The sequence below is a fragment of the Rhinatrema bivittatum genome, chromosome 4, assembly GCF_901001135.1.
Source record: "Rhinatrema bivittatum chromosome 4, aRhiBiv1.1, whole genome shotgun sequence".
NCBI classification, from domain to species: Eukaryota; Metazoa; Chordata; class Amphibia; order Gymnophiona; family Rhinatrematidae; genus Rhinatrema; species Rhinatrema bivittatum.
Genome location: NC_042618.1, coordinates 385,028,116 through 385,047,664, shown reverse-complemented (window position 1 = coordinate 385,047,664; position 19,549 = coordinate 385,028,116). Strand labels below are relative to the sequence as shown.

Sequence of the window (19,549 nt, the reverse complement as noted above, 5' to 3'; positions counted from 1 at the left end):
GGTTCTTATGGCCTGGATTGGCCACTGTTCGAAACAGGATAACAATTTCTTATGTTCCCCATTATGGATGCTATTCCAGAATTGATTGATATTGAATGGGGCACCTCGGAAACTAATTTTAAAGGGGGACGAGCCTTGGAAGTGCTGTACCTTTTGGATCTGGTGGCAAGAGAGCAGTTGCGCTTTCTGAAGATGGAAGCACTGGAGTATGCCATCACCAAGCAGACGACTATCCCTGTAGAAGGGGGTACAACATTGAAGGTTGAGCAGGATAAGAGAATTGAGGCTATCCTTAAGCAGGCCTTTGAGGTGATGGCAAAGGTCTCTTAATGCTAGTCTCCTGCTGCTCCCTAATGGCTTGCATTTACATTCTTCTCTCTCAGGAAGTCGATGAATCTGGTTTGAATTCCAGGGCAGTGATGGAACCGGTGGCCACCTTTTTGGCAGATGTGGGCTTCGACCTGGTCTGCACTTCAGCCAGAGGGGTGGCTTCGGTGATAGCGGCCAGGCACCAGGTATGGCTGAGGAATTGGTTAGTCGATACAATTGCCCTTTAAAGGATCACTCTTTTTTGGGAGTGAGTTGGGGGAAAAATAGCAGATAAATGGCTTGAATCAGTGGGATTCATCCATATGGTTGGTCATGCTAGTCATAACGGCTGCTCTGGAAAAGAGCTATCGATGGGCATATGGTTTGACTTCTTTGATACAGGAACTGGGATTGCTCCGTGAGCGTATTTTACCATTGACTATATTATTCCATAAGAAGGTCAATAGTGATTGTTTAGTGATAGGAGAGGTGGAAGATTTGTTGCATGATTTGTTGTCGAGATAGTGTTGATTAAATGTAAAAGGCACATGATGTGGATTTGAGCAGTAGCTTAAAAAGAGAATGGCAGTGCCTTAAAAAGTTAATTTGTTATTATGCAAGTTTTGTATTACTAAAAAATAAAATGTGTTGAAATTTATTCATTATCCCCTTTAAGCCTTTACACTGTTCTATGTTTTGGATTTGTAATGTGAGAACAGTTTTCGCAGTTTTGTTTAGTGGAGATTGTTACCTCCCTTGTAGCTAATTCCCCTCATAAAACTGGTAACAAATATGTTGCTGGTTAATTTTTTTTTTTTTTTTTTTTTTAGACTAATTTAATATGCTTTTAATTAGCTTTTGAGAACTATGCTCCCATCTTCACTGAGTTGATGAAAGGAGATTAGCTCTTTGAAAGCTTGTCAAAGATGTATTTTAATATAGAAATTACAGCACTAATCAGGTTTTAGCATATGATTATACAGAAATATAGATATTGTACATTCATTAAGGATCTTTAGAGAGAGGATATGTAAACAGAAAGCAAGGTCAGGAGATCATTCTGCACCCATGATGGTAATGGTGGCAGCTCCTCCTGAGGTTTCTCTGTCTTGTTTCATGTCTTTTATCTTTTTGGCAGTGTGTCTCTAACCGTTATGGGTGATGTCATGCATTCGTGCAGGATAAAGTCACTGTAACTTTCCATACAAGGTTGTGTTTTGGCTTTACAAAGAGATGGCTCGCCTGTTTTGAGAACAGAAATGTGGATTTGCATTATCTGCCACATACACAAGCTATAGACAGTTCTCAGCAGTTTCAGCAAATATGTTGATCATGGCTTTTTCAGTAGTATCTCCATTTTTGTGGATTTCCATTTTGGTTCACAGAAATTAGCATGAGTTAGAGTATCTTCAGCCTGTAGAATTGGCTCTGGAACCTTATTCCTTGTATTACACGCAAAACAATAATTGCCATGGAACCATGCAAACTGCAACATATTGACTCTTTTATGTCTTTCAGTTATTTGATTTGACAGCATCTTTTCTATCATTATTCTTCCTAGATTGTAAAGCAACCAGAACACATCTACTAAAGTAAATAGGATAAGCACAAAGGTTGTAGAAACAGTGCAGATCTTTTGTGGATGTCAGTGTTGCTCAAACGTTTTGAAAATTACTTTTTAAAATTCTGATTTTAAGGTAGCTCAGTGACCTTTATGTGCCAGGTTCCATTCCCAGACATAGGTTTTGCTTATCAGGGGCTGGGATACAGCACAGGGAGGAAATCCCAGTTATCAGACAGGAGTGACACGGGTGGGTGTTGGAGTGCAAATGTACCAGGTTAAGAAGGGATCCATAGACTGTGGCCTGTTACTGAGAGATGTTTCTGCAATATCTGAGTTATATAGACTGAGAAGAATTAGGGAATAAAATTGTGGGGAAAAAGCCAGGCAGCAAAAAATAAAAGCTCAGGATTCTGTAGCCCTAACTGGGGCACATTTGGATTGAACTGGAAATTCAAAGGAGCAGGAAGAAGTTGTATTAGTCAAATGTAAATGTTGCATTGTACATACTAAGGCATGTGCAAAACACTTGTGAAATAATCTGGTTCTTGTTTTTCCCTAAAATTTAGATAGTAGTTGAAGTTGATAAGGATAATATGTTTGGATTATGTTTAAGCAACTTAAGAAGCTTAATAGTGAATAGATAGCATTCAGTGCTGTTTCCCTTTCATACAGCTTCTCATTGGACAAGCAGGATAGTAGACCTCACATGTGGGTGACATCATCCGATGGAACCCAGCACAGAAAACTTTTGTCAAAGTTTCTAGAAGCTTTGATGAGCACACTGAGCATGCCCAACATGCCGCTATCCGCGCGTCCATGCAAGGGTCCCCCTTCGGTCTCCGCTTTTCCGCGGTGCAGTTTCCTCGCGGTTCGTAGAGCTCCAACTTTTCTTGTTTTTTTGATAAAAGTGCAGTGTTCTTTCTTGGTTCCATCGTTGGGTCCCCCTTCATGGTCGGTGCCTCCTCGGCGTGGAAGGTTACAGTCGCGGTTTTTTCGCTTCTTTGCAGTCTATTCGCTGCACCTCACCTCTCGGTGACCGCTAGTCATCGACCACTCATCAGGTAGTTTTTACGGTGTTGTCCGGCTTTTATCAGTGCCAGCAGACCATGTCCATCACGGATCTGCATGAAGTTTGTATCCTCTGCCTGGGGGTCTCGCACGATGTTTGTAGGTGTCCACTTGTGACTAGATGACCCCCAAAGGGCATTGTATATGCCTGGATAAGATGGAGAAACTTTTCAGCTTCGCAAAGTCTGCTCCATCCACACTGGAGTCGATGACTCTGACGTAGAAGGGCCGAGGGGAACCTCTAGATATGCTCCCTTTCGCTATTCTTCTCTCCGCCTCTTCAGAGAATTACGGGGATGGTGAACAATCATCCATGATCTCACTGGTGTCCTAGATGTCTGGATCCTCTGCCTCCTCGGCGCCGGAGAAAGACCGGGCCGAGCACAGTGGGAGATCCCACAAGCATCGCCACCAGTCACCGTCCACGCATGGCTACAGTTGCAGTGTGGTGCTGGCGATGACCGCATCACCATAGAAACTACCTCGGACATTGGAGGCCACTTCATCCTCCACCCCCATGAGTCCCAGGCGTTCCCCACCGAGATCTGTGCGGGCACCATGCCACCTTGGAGATCCGAGGAAGAGCCGGTGGCGCCTCGTCCACCTCCCTCAGTCCTGGCCTCTCAGGACTTTCAGGAGGAGTTGGACCACAGGGTGCAGACTGTGGTGCTCAGAGCTCTTCGGATCGTCAAGCTGCCCATGCCAGAGCCCCTGCTGTCTATCCTAGCACCTCTGCTTGAGCATCTGGATGTCTTCTTAGGCGCTCTGACGACACAACCGGTGCCTGAGGGACCTTCGTTTCCCTGGCGGCCACTGATGTCCCTCTCCAGAGAGATCCCTATCATCTGGTCCGAGGAGAAGGAAGACGTGGCTAGTGCCACATTCCCGAGGCCTTGGTTCCCCGGTCCCCTCAATGCCAGGGGAACCGATTCAGCGGTGCCCTCAAGACCTCCAAAGCCGTCGGAGCCCAGGGCTGATATTCCCCACACTGACCCTATTGAGGAGGGGGGCCTTATGACCCCTGGGGGGACGATTCCACGGAGTCTTCCTCCGATTACTTGGATGCATTCCCCCCTGAGGAACGGCGTTGGTCCTCTCCGTAGGATCTGTCATTTGCGGGCTATGGCCAAGGGTATCCCCTTCCAACTGCTTACGAAGGAGGATGTGCATCATAAAATGTTGTAAGTACTTCAATTTGTCGACGCTCCTAAGGAGATTGTGGCGGTTCCCATCCACGATTTCTTCAAGGACCTTCTCCTTCGGATGTGGGAGCATCTGATCTCCATCTCCCCCGTCAATAGGAAGACGGATGTCACCTATTTGGTGCAGCAAGCCGTGGGCTTCAAGAAGCGGCATCTCCCCCTCCAGTCGGTGGTTGTGGAGTCCACTCTCAAAAAAGCCAGATGCTTCCGTACCCATGTCTCGACGCCTCTGGGGCGCGAGCACAGGGAGCTCGATGCCTTGGGCCGTAAAGTCTTCCAGGGCGCAATGCTTATCACCCATATAGCTGCCTACCAGTTGAACATGACTCAGTACAACCAGAACCTATGGAAGTGGGCCCAGGATCTCGCGGAGACCCAGCAGCAGCAGGAGGTGCTTTCGGCTATTGCCCTGCAAGGTTTGGAGGCAGACAAGCATGAGTTGCAGTCCACCTATGATGTCTTTTTCAAACTTTGGCCTGTGTAGCCGCTGTGGGCATCAGCACCTGTATAATGGCCTGGCTCAGGGGCTCCGTCCGCAGGTGCAGGAAAAGCTGGCTGACTTCCCCTGCACCGGTGGCAACCTCTTTGGGGATAAAGTCCAGGATGCAGTGGCCCAGTTGAAGGACCACTATGACACACTTTAGCAGCTATCCCCTAGCGGCTTCAACGCCCCTGTGTCTGCCAGGAAATCTTCCAGGCCCAGTACCAGGAAGCCCTTTTACAGGCAGAGGAAATATTACCCTCTGGCCTCCCAAGCTTGCACACTGCGCATTAGCTCTAGGGGCCACCCTCATCAGCAGCAAGCACCCAGGCCTTAGCCAGGACCCCCGTAAGCCCTGGCTACGGGATTTTGACTGGTGGCGAGGGAGAACAAATCAGCAGACTATACCCCTGATGCCAGACCCCCCAGTGGGAGGCAGGCTCCTCAGCTTCGCCCATCACTGAGAAGAAATCACCTCGGACCGATGGGTCCTTACTATAGTCCATCAGGGGTACCGGCTCAACTTCAAACAGCTCCCAGAGACCTCTCCCCCATATCCGTCATGGGGTTCATCCGCCCAGCAGGCTATACTTCGGACAGAACTCTCCGTCCTTCTTGCGGTGAGAGCGGTAGAGCCCATTCCTCGATCTCAAGGAAGCTTATGCTCACATAGCAATCTTCCATGGCCACAGGAAATATCTCCATTTCGTGGTGGAGAAGGCTCACTATCAGTACAAGGTGTTGCCTTTCAGGCTGGCTTCAGCCCCTCGTATCTTCATCAAATGTTTCGTGGTGGTGGCGGTGTACTTCCAACATCGTGCAGTACACATCTTCCTGCACCTAGATGACTGATTGATCAAGAGCGACTCTTACCCAGGGGCCCTTAGCGCTCTAGCTCTAACAGTGCAAACGCTGCAGTCTTTGGGGTTCGTGATCAACCTCCCCAAATCTCAACTCTGCTCGTCTCCTCAGCTGGACTTTATAGGGGCCAGGCTGGACACGGTGCAATCCAAAGCGTTTTTGCCTCGCAACCTGGCCCTTGCCCTCATCCCACTGGCAACCTTTTGTGCGCAGCAACCAGCATGTGACTGCTTGCCTTCTGCTCCACATGTTAGGCCACATGGCGGCCTCGGTCCATGTTACCCCTTTTGCCCGCCTGTGCACGCGCAGCACGCAGTGAACCCTGCAGGCTCAGTTGCAACAGGTCTCCCAGGACCTCGAGTCTTCTCTCTGTCACGGAGCCTTTGAGGATGTCCCTGTCCTGGTGAGAGAACATCTCCAGCCTGCAGCAAGGAATCCCCTTCCAGGCAGCACTGCCTCAAGTGCTGCTCACAACCAATGGGTCTCCTCAGGGCTAGGAAGCCCACGTGGAAGGCCTCCACTCACAAGGTCTCTGGACCACCTGCGAAGCCCGCTGTCAAAGTTCCTGGCACTTTGGACAATTCACTACACTCTGTGGGTGTTCAGAGACCGGTTGTCCCACAGGGTAGTCCTGATCAGGGCGGGCAACCGGGTAGTAATGTGGTATATGAACAAGCAGGGAGGCACAGGGTCGTTTCTTCTCTGTTGCAAGATGGTGCAGATGTGGTCCTGGGGGATGTTGCTCCGGGTGACATACCTACCAGGAACACTGAATGTGCTAGCAGACTGGCTGAGCTACTCTTTTCAGCCACATAAGTGGTCCCTCAATCCAGGGGTAGCAGCCAGGATCTTCCGTCAGTGGGGTAACTGAGATGTGGATCTCTTTTCCTCCCCGTACAACCACAAGGTGAGCAGCTTCTGCTCCCTGTTGCCGGGGGGGGGGGGGGGGGGGGTGGACATCTGGTGTGCAGTGCCTTCTTCCTTCACTGGGGAAAAGGTCTGATGTACGTATACCCTCCTCTCCCACTCCTCTTGAACACCCTGCTGAAACTTCAACAGGACTGAGGAACCATGATCCTCATGGCACCTTATTGGCCCCAACAGATCTGGTTCCCTCTCCTTCAGGATCTGTCTATCAGGGTCCCCATTTGGCTGGGGACTGCACCCAATCTGATAACTCAGAACTGGGGCACCCTGTGCCACTCAAACCTCCAGACGCTGGCCCTCATGTCATGGATGTTGAGAGCGTAATTCTCCAGCCCCTGAACCTTTCAGCCAGTGTCTTCCAGGTTCTGGTGGCCTCTCGGAAGCCTTCCACCAGAAAGTCCTATGGTTTGACGTGGAGACAGTTCTCCATCTGGTGTGAGGGGCATGCTCTGGATCCATTCACATGTCCCCTCCCCAGATTGTTGGACTACTTGTGGCACCTTTTCAGAGTCTGGGCTCCAAACCAGCTCAGTCAGGGTCCATCTCAGCGCATTTGGGGCGTGCCACAGAGGCATCGATGGCACTCCCATCTCAGCACAGCCCTTGGTGGGTCATCTTATGAGGGGCTTACTTCAGTTGAAGCCACCTCTTCGGCCCCCTACTGCGTCCTGGGATCTTTACGTTGTCTTGGCACGGCTCTTGCATCCTCCCTTCGAGCCACTGCATTCCTGCGATCTGAAGTTCCTCACCTGGAAAGTCATTTTCCTAGTGGCGATTACTTCAGCCAGTAGAGTCAGTGAGTTAAGGCCTTGGTCAAGTACCTGCCATACACGAGATTCTTTCATGATCGTGTGATCTTGCATATGCACCCTAAATTCCTGCCTAAGTAGTGACTAATTTCCACATCAGTTCATTGTTCTACCCACCTTCTTTCCCAGGCCTCATTCCCACCCGTGGGAATGGGCCCTTCATACTCTGGACTACAAGAGGGCCTCGGCCTACTTAGAATGCACAGCCGGGCATCTGTGGTCCACTCAGCTCTTTGTGTCCTTTGATCCAAATAGTCTAGGCATGGCGGTGGGTAAACAGACCTTGTCCAACTAGCTAGTAGATTGTATCACTTTCTGCTGTGCTCAGACGGGCCTTCAGCTGTTTGGCTGCATCAAGGCTTAATCTCTGCAGGCAATGGCAATGTCAGTGGCTCATCTGCGAGGAGTTCTTGTCTTCGAAATGTGTCGGGCTGCAACATGGAGTTCTCTTCACACGTTTGTGGCTCGCTACTCTTTAGACAAAGATGGGCAGCAGGACAATGCATTTGGTTAATCTGTCCTGCACAATCTCTTCCACACCTGAACCCAACTCTTCCAGCTTAGTGCCCTTGGTTGATGCCAGGCGGTCTCCTACCAACCCGCAGAGCCTCAGTTGTGTTGTGCCTGTTGGCACCTTGTTCGGCATCTGTTCATGGAGACAGCCTAGAGCTTGGTATTCACCCACATGTGAGGACTACCATCCTGCTTGTCCTAGGAGAAAGCACAGTTGCTTACCTGTAACGGGTGTTCTCCTAGGACAGCAGTCCTTAGGCATCCCACCCGCCACCCCATGGATTTGGGTTCTCTTTCCGGTTTTATTTTTCATTGTTACCGGGCTCCATCGGATGATGTCACCCACATGCGAGGACTAATATCCTGCTGTCCTAGAAGAATACCTGTTACAGGTAAGTAACTGAGCTTAATGCTGTATCTCATAGGGAAGTGAAACATTTGTCTTTCAATGGGAGTCCTGCTCATCAAGAATTCTCATGCAAACAAATCTTTAGACATCCTTAACAAAAGGATTTCTTAATTTGAACTCAAATATTAATATTATAAGATACTAAAAAATATTCAAATTACTATATGATTGTTTTTGCATCACCTTTTCCAGAAAGTGAGCATACAAAAGATCAGAGTAGGAACTCTGACGTTCTCTTTCAGTTCATGGACAATGAAGGTTTTACTAGTGCATGCCTTGTGAAATCCCTCAGAGAGCTTACAATAGGTACTGATCTTTTGAGTATTATCACAACCCTCAATTAATTTAAACATTAGAACAAAATATTTGTATTTTTCTGAACTCATCTTGCTATGAAAATAGTGTAGTGTAAGTTAAGTGTATTACTAACGAGGCATCACCTCAGAATAGGCTTCTGTAGTGCTCAGGAGTACTTTTGACTGACCTGTATACATAGCATGGTGTACAGTCTCTTGCTTTCATCTTTCAGTACAGAAAAGCTCCAAGTACAGTGTAGTTAATGGCTGAGAAGAAAATACTGTGGTCCTCTTACTCCTTCATATGTAGTTAATCATTTTCAAGTGTAATAATTTTCACAATTTACCAGAGATTTGTTTCCATATTTAAATACCGCCTTATGGATTTTTATGTTTAGGTTTTACTGAAGATAATTTAATACCAGGGACAGTTCAGCAATTAAATTCTTCATTCACGTAGAGGACTTAAGTCTCACAATTTTGCAGTATGTGAAACATAATTATGTTTATATGCCCTGGCCTAAGCATTTACATAATGATTACAAAAAGATTTCCTCTTGTTAGATTGTGCAATTTTGCATTTAACTTTTCACCCACTCTTATTTTTGCAAAACAAAAATAAATGTTAGGAAAACAGCAGCACTGTCTTTTATATTTTGCTAGCAGAACATTTAATAAGAAAAAAACATTGAATGGAAAAGGGCAAAGTTCTCAAAATGGATAATTTCCAGCATAAATTTTGTCTTATCTATATCTTAACATCTGAAGTGCTTGCATTAAATCTTAGTACTATAAATTCCTCTTAGAAAGTTTAAAGAAAAGAAATACAAACTTTATCAAGATTAAAGTGTTCTTTTTTACATCAGAAAAAATGAAATTTTTTAATGAAATTTTTAAAAAACGTTTAACACACTAAAGGCCCGATTTTAGTAATCTTTTTCCTATAGATACAAAATGGAAGAAAAGTCTTGATAAATCGAGTCCTAAGAAACCGAAACTTAGCTACGGGTGGGCCAGTCACTTTTAACTCAGGCCCACCCAATTGTTTCTGCCCATTGGTAAGTTTAGTCATGGGTCCAATCGCAATCATCCAGTAGCCACCTGGGGCCAATGAGAAGGAGCTAGATGGCAACAGTGGCCTCAGCATGTGATATAGTGGTGGGAGTGGGCCAGTTGCAGTAGTCTTCTTGTTGCAGCACAACAGCAAGAGTCTATGGAGGCAGGAAGAAAGCAGCCATGGCACCTTGCACTTATCCACATTAAATTTCATCTGCCATTTTGATGCCCAGTTTTCCAGTCTCACAAGGTCTTCCTGCAATTTATCACAATCTGCTTGTGATTTAACTATTCTGAAAAATGTTGTATCATCTGCAAATTTGATTATCTCACTCATCGTATTTCTTTCCAGATCATTTATAAATATATTGAAAAGTAAGGGTCCCAATACAGATCCTTAAGGCACTCCACTGCCCACACCCTTCCACTGAGAAAATTGTCCATTTAATCCTACTGTTTCCTGTCTTTTAGCCAGTTTGCAATCCACGAAAGGACATCGCCACCTATCCCATGACTTTTTACTTTTCCTAGAAGCCTCTCATGAGGAACTTTGTCAAACACCTTCTGAAAATCCAAGTATACTTCATCTACCGGTTCACCTTTTATCCACATGTTTATTAACTCCTTCAAAAAAGTGAAGCAGATTTGTGAGGCAAGACTTGCCTTGGGTAAAGCCATGCTGACTTTGTTCCATTAAACCATGTCTTTCTATATGTCTGTGATTTTGATGTTTAGAACACTTTCCACTATTTTTCCTGACACTGAAGTCAAGCTAACCGGTCTGTAGTTTCCCGGAGCCCTTTTTAAATATTGGTGTTACATTTGCTATCCTCCAGTCTTCAGGTACAATGGATGATTTTAATGATAGGTTACAAATTTTTACCAATAGGTCTGAAATTTCATTTTTTAGTTCCTTCAGAACTCTGAGGTGTATACCATCCGGTCCAGGTGATTTACTACTCACCAGTTTGTCAATCAGGTCTACCACATCTTCTAGGTTCACCGTGATTTGATTCAGTCCATCTGAATCATTACCCATGAAAACCTTCTCCAGTATGGGTATCTCCCCAACATCCTCTTCAGTAAACACCGAAGCAAAGAAATCATTTAATCTTTCCACGATGGCCTTATCTTCTCTAAGTGCCCCTTTAACCCCTCGATCATCTAACGGTCCAACTGACTCCCTCACAGGCTTTCTGCTTCGGATATTTTTTCAAATGTTTTTACTGTGAGTTTTTGCCTCTACGGCCAACTTCTTTTCAAACTCTCTCTTTGCTGTCTTATCAGTGTCTTACATTTAACTTGCCAACGTTTATGCATTATCCTATTTTCTTCTGTTGGATCCTTCTTCCAATTTTTGAACTAAGATCTTTTGGCTAAAATAGCTTCTTGCACCTCCCCTTTTAACCATGCCGGTAATCGTTTTGCCTTCTTTCCACCTTTCTTAATGTGTGGAATACATCTGGACTGTGCTTCTAGGATGGTATTTTTTAACAATGACTACGCCTCTTGCACATTTTTTACTTTTGTAGCTGCTCCTTTCAGTGTTTTTCTAACAATTTTTTCTCATTTTATCAAAGTTTCCCTTTTGGAAGTTTAGCACGAGAGCCGTGGATTTGCATACTGTCCCCCTTCCAGTCATTAAATCAAATTTGATCATATTATGATCAGTATTGCCAAGCAGCCCCACCACCGTTACCTCTCTCACCAAATCCTGTTCTCCACTGAGAATTAGATCTAAAATTTCTCCCTCTCTTGTCGGTTCCTGAACCAATTGCTCCATAAAGCTATCATTTATTCCATCCAGGAACTTTATCTCTCTAGCGTGTCCCGATGATACATTTACCCAGTCAATATTGGGGTAATTGAAATCTCCCATTATGACTGCACTACTAATTTGGTTAGCTTCCCTAATTTCTCTTAGCATTTCACTGTCCGTCTCACCATCTTGACCAGGTGGACGGTAGTATACTCCTGTCACTATAGTCTTACCCGACACACATGGGATTTCTACCCATAAAGATTCAATTGTACATTAATCTCATGCAGGATGTTTATCCTATTGGACTCTATGCCATCCCGGACATAAAGCGCCACACTGCCTCCCAGGTGCTCCTCTCTGTCATTGCGATATAATTTGTATCCCGGTATAGCACTGTCCCATTGGTTGTCCTCCTTCCACCATGTCTCTGAGATGCCAATTAAGTCTTGTCATCATTCACTGCTATACATTCTAATTCTCCCATCTTACTTCTTAGACTTCTGGCATTAGCATACAAACATTTCAAAGCTTGTTTTTTTTGTTTGTATTTTCATTCTGCTTTTTAATTGATAGGGATAAGTTGGAATTTTTTTAGCTCAGCTGAGTTTTTAGTTACAGGCACTTGGACTACTTTTCTTATTATTGGAACCTCACTGTTGGGATGCCCTAATTCTAATACATCATTAGTATCCTTTGAAGATACCTCTGTCTGAACCATGCACTGCTGAGCGACTGTCGGCTTTCCCCTTTGTTCTAGTTTAAAAACTGCTCTATATCCTTTTTAAAGGTTAGCGCCAGCAGTCTGGTTCCACCCTTGATAAGGTGGAGTCCATCCCTTCGGAAGAGACTCCCCCTTCCCCAAAAGATTCCCCAGTTCCTTGTGGTACTCCTGAAACCATATTGATTTTCTCTGATATTGAATTACCAAGTCTCACTTGAAAAGAGAGATTATGTAAATATGAAATAAACTATTGAAGAGTTATACCATTAAGGCCAATTTCAGACAATCTACCAATTAGGATCTGGTGATTGACGGTATCAAAAGCATCCAAAAGGTTGAATAATACCAATAAATATGACCTGCCTGTGTCAAATCCCCTTAATATGGTGTCTGTTAAGGCAAGCAATAATGATTGGGTATCAAAATGTTTTCTAAACCCAAATTGAGACGGAAAAAGTATGTTATTTGTATCCATATGCGCTGCCAGCTGGGTCTGTACTACTTTTTCCAATATCTTGGTCATAAATGATATATTTGAAATGTGTCTAAAATTAGGAAAAGTAAAAAGTCATGGGACAGGTGGCAATGTCCTTTCGTGGATTGCAAACTGGCTAAAAGACAGGAAACAGAGAGTAGGATTAAATGGACAATTTTCTCAGTGGAAGGGAGTGGGCAGTGGAGTGCCTCATGGATCTGTATTGTGACCCTTACTTTTCAATATATTTATAAATGATCTGGAAAGAAATACGACGAGTGAGATAATCAAATTTGCAGATGACACAAAATTGTTCAGAGTAGTTAAATCACAAGCAGATTGTGATAAATTGCAGGAAGTCCTTGTGAGACTGGAAAATTGGGCATCCAAATGGCAGATGAAATTTAATGTGGATAAGTGCAAGGTGATGCATTTAGGGAAAAATAACCCATGCTATAATTACACAATGTTGGGTTCCATATTAAGTGCTGCAACCCAAGAAAGAGATCTAGGCGTCATAGTGGATAACACATTGAAATCGTCGGTTCAGTGTGCTGCGGCAGTCAAAAAAGCAAACAGAATGTTGGGAATTATTAGAAAGGGAATGGTGAATAAAACGGAAAATATCATAATGCCTCTGTATCGCTCCATGGTGAGACCGTACCTTGAATACTGTGTACAATTCTGGTCGCCGCATCTCAAAAAAGATATAATTGCGATGGAGAAGGTACAGAGAAGGGCTACCAAAATGATAAGGGGAATGGAACAGCTCCCCTATGAGGAAAGACTAAAGAGGTTAGGACTTGTCAGCTTGGAGAAGAGACTGCTGAGGGGGGATATGATAGAGATGTTTTAAAATTATGAGAGGTCTAGAACGGGTAGATGTGAATCGGTTATTTACACTTTCGGATAGTAGAAAGACTAGGGGGCACTCCATGAAGTTAGCATGGGGCACATTTAAAACTAATCGGAGAAAGTTCTTTTTTACTCAATGCACAATTAAACTCTGGAATTTGTTGCCAGAGGATATGGTTAGTGCAGTTAGTATAGCGGTGATTAAAAAAGGATTGGATAAGTTCTTGGAGGAGAAGTCCATTACCTGCTATTAAGTTCACTTAGAGAATAGCCACTGCCATTAGCAATGGTAACATGGAATAGACTTAGTTTTTGGGTACTTGCCAGGTTCTTATGGCCTGGATTGGCCACTGTTGGAAACAGGATGCTGGGCTTGATGGACCCTTGATCTGACCCAGTATGGCATTTTCTTATGATCTTAGGGTCAGAATTTCCCTATTTTAGTATTGGTCTTAAAAGTGCACATTTTAATGACAATGGGATCTTGCGTTGAGGTAATGACAAATTTATTATCTTAGTAATGGGAGAAGAAATTAACTGAACCACTGATTTTAATGCCAAAGTGGGGATTGCATCTAAAGCAGCGCTTCTCAACCTGTGTGTCCCGACACACCAGTGTGTCACTAAACACCGGCAGGTGTGTTGCGCTCCCGGTGTCCCACTTTCCTTCTCCCTTTTTCCAGCCCCCGCGGGCCAATTGGAATCCTCCTTTCTTCGTACCCCCACTGCCCAATGGGAAGCCTCCTTCATTCTGCCTGCCCCCGCCAGGCCAGTCGGAAGCCTCCTCCCTTCTACTTGCCAGTGGGAGTAGGAAGAAGGAAGGAAGCCTTTGATTGGCCGGTGAGGCAGGCATCACATAGCCCGGGGGTGGGGTGGGAGGAATGGCAGTGTCAAAACCCGACGAACCAAGGCCCCCATGGGAACCCATTCCTGTGGCAGCGAAGAGGAAAGCCTGACCCTGACCAAGCAAGGTTGCCAAAGGAGCCCATCCCCATGGCGGCGAAAAAAGAAGGCCCACCGGAGTAAAGCCATGGTGGAACTGGAGCCCATCCCTGCAGTGAAGGAAGAAGACATTTTTGGTGAGAGTTTGTGTGTGTGAGTGTGAATGAGTGCCTGGGTGAGAGCTTGTGTGTCTGTGGGTATGAATGGATACATGGGTGAGAGCTGGTGTGACTGGGTGCTTGGGTGAATATCTTTTTTGTATGGCGAGTTGTACAGGGTAATGCCCTAGATCTGCTCTGCACTCATTGCTGGGGGTTGAGGGGATTCCTGTGGATGCAGAGTGCATGTTTATAAATGCCAATAAATAAATAAATGTTTACATTTAGCCCCGTGATGGTCACATGTTCAGTGTCATGCATGTGAGAACCATCTATCAGATGTATCCCAGCCAAAAAAAGGTTGAGAACCACGGATCTAAAGGATGAGTTGCTGGATTTAATTTCTTTATAAATGATATAATTTCTAAGGTGGAGACACTTTGAAGGGTGTCCAAGGAATTACATCTCATGGTTTTAACATAATTGTTTGGTCTGATGCTGAAGGGATGTTATTAAGAAGGTTTTGAATCTTATTCTTAAAGAAGCATGCCAGCCTATTACATTTATTGCCTGGTAATCCTGTGTCCGGCCCTAACGTGCAAGTATTAGCTTTTGTAAAATTTTGGACCATAGAAAATAACATTGTTGGGTTAAATCTAATATCTTGAATTTGTTTATTAAAAAATTCTAGTTTTGTATTATTAATTAACAATCTATGTTTAGAAAGGGAGGCTCTGCATATCCCCACTGTTTGGTTAAATGGATTCTTTTGCCATATTCTTTCTTTTTGTCTTAGTAATCTTTTTGATTCTCTTATTTTATTATACCAGGACTTGTTGTTCTTCTTATTAGAGCTTTATGTTAATCATGGGACTAAGTTCATCAGCAATGATGGTGGTATTAGCAAGCCAAGATGCAATAGCATTGTCTATTGGTCATAATTAATATTCAAAACTCCTGGAAGCTTTTCAGTTAAATCATCGATCGTCATCGGCTTACAAAAAGAAACAATCGATTCATTGGTCTTAACAGGTGGGTTGGACCTATCCTTATCCAGGCAACTTTATCTTTTTATGTTCTGACCAGGGAACAGGTTTACTGGTTTAAGGATTTTCTCTGCAATATCATTATTTATAAATAATAGATCAAAAGTATGTCCAGCCTTGTGAGTAGGATTCTTTACAATCTGTTCCCAATCTAGGGCTGATAGAGTGTCAAGATACATTACACATCGGGGTAAGGAATCTACGTGAAGATTGAAATCGCCTAAAATTTTGGATGGAAAATCTTTATCCAAATGATTTGATAATAGTTAAATTAAAAGTGAACATACACTAAACATACCTGAAGTGATTTTGATTTAAATAAGCCAACTTCAAATGGTGGAGCAATAGATATCTGTTTTAAATGTAAATCCTTATTAGCAATTAATTATTCAAAGATTTTGTTCAGGGTGAATTTCTGAACTTTTGTTGTTTTTTTTAAATTTTTAACCTACCTTTCCAAATAATGTTTAAGGCAGCTTATAGCATTATTAATAAGTAACTCATGTTCAATAATTCCCTGCTGCAAAGAATTTACAATCTAAGGGGTGAATTTTAAAAGCCTGACGTGTGCCAAAGCTGGAAGATACGCGCAGAATTCGGGCCAGTGCACACTGCACAAATTTTAAAAGGCACCCGAGTATGCATGTATCTCCTGGTACGTGCACAACCAAGAAGGTTAAAAAATGGGGCGGGATATGGGCAGGGCATGGGCAATCACACATTTCATGTGTTCGCCGGGGCCCCCTATCCCGTAACGTAACTTCTGCTGTAGATGGCATGTAAATCCAGGAACAAAAAAACAATAGGCTAGTCAGCGGGATTTTAAGGGTGGGGGCCAACAGGTTAAAATGCAGGCTAATTAAGTATTATCCTTTACCTGGGCTAACTGGGGAAACTGGTAATTACATTGGTGCATATATCTACTAAAATTCCACCCCCTGCTTATGCGCATGTACGCGCGTACAGCCTCCTTTATGCCATTTGCACGTGTGCGTGTGCATGTTATAATATGGCTGCGTCCTTGGGCGCAAGCCAGCATACGTGCATACATGTGCGCCCACGCAGCTGTTTCAAAGTTACCGTCTTAAGTGGGTACCTGAGGTGTAATGAGAGATGAAGAATATTCATTGCGAAAGGCATTTCTCTGTTGGGTCTAAGCATTATATCCGAATTTTTTGACTGGATAATTAAAGATGTGATGTCGTGGTTTTTAGCAGTAGAGCTAATTTTGTTATGATCGATCTTTGGACCAAGCATGGTTATGTGGTTAGCAAGAGAATTGTTTTAACTCTATCCTGCCTTGAACCATAGATAAAAGCAAATATCAAGTCTTTTTTTAAATAAATACATTGCTGCTGCTGCTGCTGCTAGGTATCTTCCCTTAACTGTGAAAACAATATTCTGTTTTTAAGTGTCCTGGTTATTTTTCCTATTGCTAGGAGTCCTCCCTGTAACTGTAAAATTGATGTACACTCTGGGGTAGATTTTAAAAGCCCTTCGCGCGCTGGACCTATTTTACAAAGGCCCGGCAACGCGCGTAAAACCCCGGGACGCGTCTGTCCCGGGGCTTCAGGAAAGGGGTGGGGAGGAGGCAGGGTGGGGCCATTTGCCGCTGTGTCAGAGGATCGCGTGCTGGCCGGGTGCCGGTGTGCGCAACCTGCGCCTGCCCCTAGGCAGGCGCAGCTGGTAAAATAATTTTTGGGGGGGATTAGGACAGGGATAAGGGGGCGGGTTGGTTAGGAGAAGGGAAGTTAGGGTTGGGAACTGGGGAAGGCCGCGGGCATCGGCGCATGCAGGGTGCACAATTGTGCAACCCCTTGCACGCGCCAACCCCCGATTTTATAACACGCATGTTATGAAATCGGGTGTCCATGTGCGTGCGCACGCGCTAGTTTTGAAAATCTACCCCTATGTATTGCTACCTATAGTTTTGCATTGTTAAGTTCCCAGTTTTATGTTATGTCCTCTCCCCACATCCAGACCTATGTACTGCAGTTCACTTCTTTCTTTGTACTCCGCCTTGTGCCTTTCCTAGGAAAAGGTGGAATATCAAATGGAAATAAATAAATATGTTTTGTGATTGGACATTATGTGGATGCATCTGCCACATGTAACTGATCTGTTTTTGCTGTTTAGACATAAGAGAAATGTCTTTAGCAGTGAAATACTGTCTGAGAAAGCTGTGAGCTATTGAATATTTAGCAGTGAAATACTGTCTGAGAAGGCTCTGGAACTACTGAATATTCTTCATGTCCCCGAAACTCACTGATGAAACATAGGACCACATAGAGTATTCCACCCCATAAGTATGTTGGGAAGTATTGAATTTGTGCAGTTTATCTCTGAACTTTTTTAAAGACAGTGGGAAGTATTGAACTGTAGAACCTTATTTTTGCAACAAAAAATATTCAGAAATGATCCATGGTAGTGTTTGGGTCTGTGATTATTTTAGCTAGAGTCCTATTTCATAAAGTTGTGCCTCTCCTGAGCCCCTTTCTATCTTTTTTAACAACGTGCTGTGTGCTATCAATTAAAGGCTATCATAATTAATTGAAAAAAATAGTGTGAATCAATCAGCAGAATTCTTACTATACTTACCATAATGTAATAATAGGGAATACCATAATCTCAGACATGAAAAAATCAATTCCCAGAATCCCAGGATTGCTTCTTTCCACTAGAATTGCATTTCCTATGCTAACTTTTGTATCTGTAGCAGACTGCATTTTAAAAATAGAATTCAAAGAGAATGGGCTTTATTTAGTAAAACATTTTACTGTGAATGCAATATAAAAGAATCCTTAGTATGTCTGGGACTATGTTTCTAGTTCATCAGTATCTTCTTTCCAGTAGTCTAGGAATAAAATGCTGGTAACAGCTATTTTAATGGGATCTTGATTCTTGCCAGAAGTTCAATAACAAAAGCAATTGATTTGGTTTCAGAATGTACAGTTTGCATTTAGGTTGTAACGACAGCTGAAAAAGACCAAATGGTCCATCCAGTCTGCCCAGCAAGTTTCTTATGGTAGTAACTGCTGCTCCGTGCAGGTTACCGCCTTATGTTATGAGTAGTAATATTAAAAATCAAACCAAAACTGTCAAACCTATAATAAAATTACTGCTAGCAACATTTTTACAGGGTGAGCAGCCTTCCTGATAATTCATACAATGCTGCTGTTAATAATGTTTAACAACATATCCTCAGATCTTTTTGAAAAGGGTGTTATTCATCATGAAAATCTGACCTCTTAGGCAGACTTTGCCAAGAAGCGAACATGGGGGTCAACTCAATGAATGAACCAGTTTATTTAATCGCTTACTGCTGTTCACTGAATCAGTAACAACAACAGCCTTCCAAAACCTAATTCCAAATACAATTTATTGTGGGAAATTTGCATTCATTTCCATTTTGTTTAGTGCTTAATCTCTTATGTTTCATAGTCTGGTATATTTCAACTTTTTCTCCATCCTGGAGCTTTAGGAATTTGACCTACAATCTGGTGTAAATTTGCATGGTAGAAACATTTATCATCTTGTTTTGGTATCTTGAATCTGAATATCTTTTTTTTTATAGTAGATGGTTTCCAAAATCATTTTTTATAAAAGAACATGTTTGGTATTTCATGATTGTGAGATCACGCCACACACTAGGTGGATTTATTTTAACCCTGAATTATCTCCACTTAAACCCCAGTCAGTCTTTAAATATCAAACATGTGACTATAATGCTTGTCTGTTTCATAATTGTTAAATCATTGTAGTTTCTCAAAGATCACTTTATGTTGTGTATTGAAAACACCTTAAGGGATATTAGGCTGTCGTCTTTCACTTTCTCATCAGACAATCTGTCGTTACTTTGATTACCATGAGGGAGAAGCAGTTTAGCATAATAATAATTTTTAAAAAACCATGTTTTTTGTTTAGTTCACGGAACAAATTTATCCTAAATGTACAGTACTAGAATGGAAACACACATTTACCTGGAAAATGTCTTTTATACAAAATGCATTTTAATAATAATAATTGTTTATCTCATTGAAATGGTATGTAAAATGATGAGCCATTGATAAGCCACTATAGCAGAGCTCAAGAAAATTCATTTGGTAGCCTGCAATGGGATGGTGTTGTCAGACAATGTCAGTGCCTGCAAAGTAT

The 19,549-nt window shown here is 43.4% G+C and overlaps 1 protein-coding gene across 2 annotated transcripts in view; it reads left to right on the top strand.

Annotated features, from left to right (window-relative positions):
* The window catches only part of LOC115091101 (sortilin-like), a 109,202-nt gene that overhangs the window by 48,739 nt on the left and 40,914 nt on the right, over positions 1-19,549 (top strand). The window lies entirely within an intron of this gene.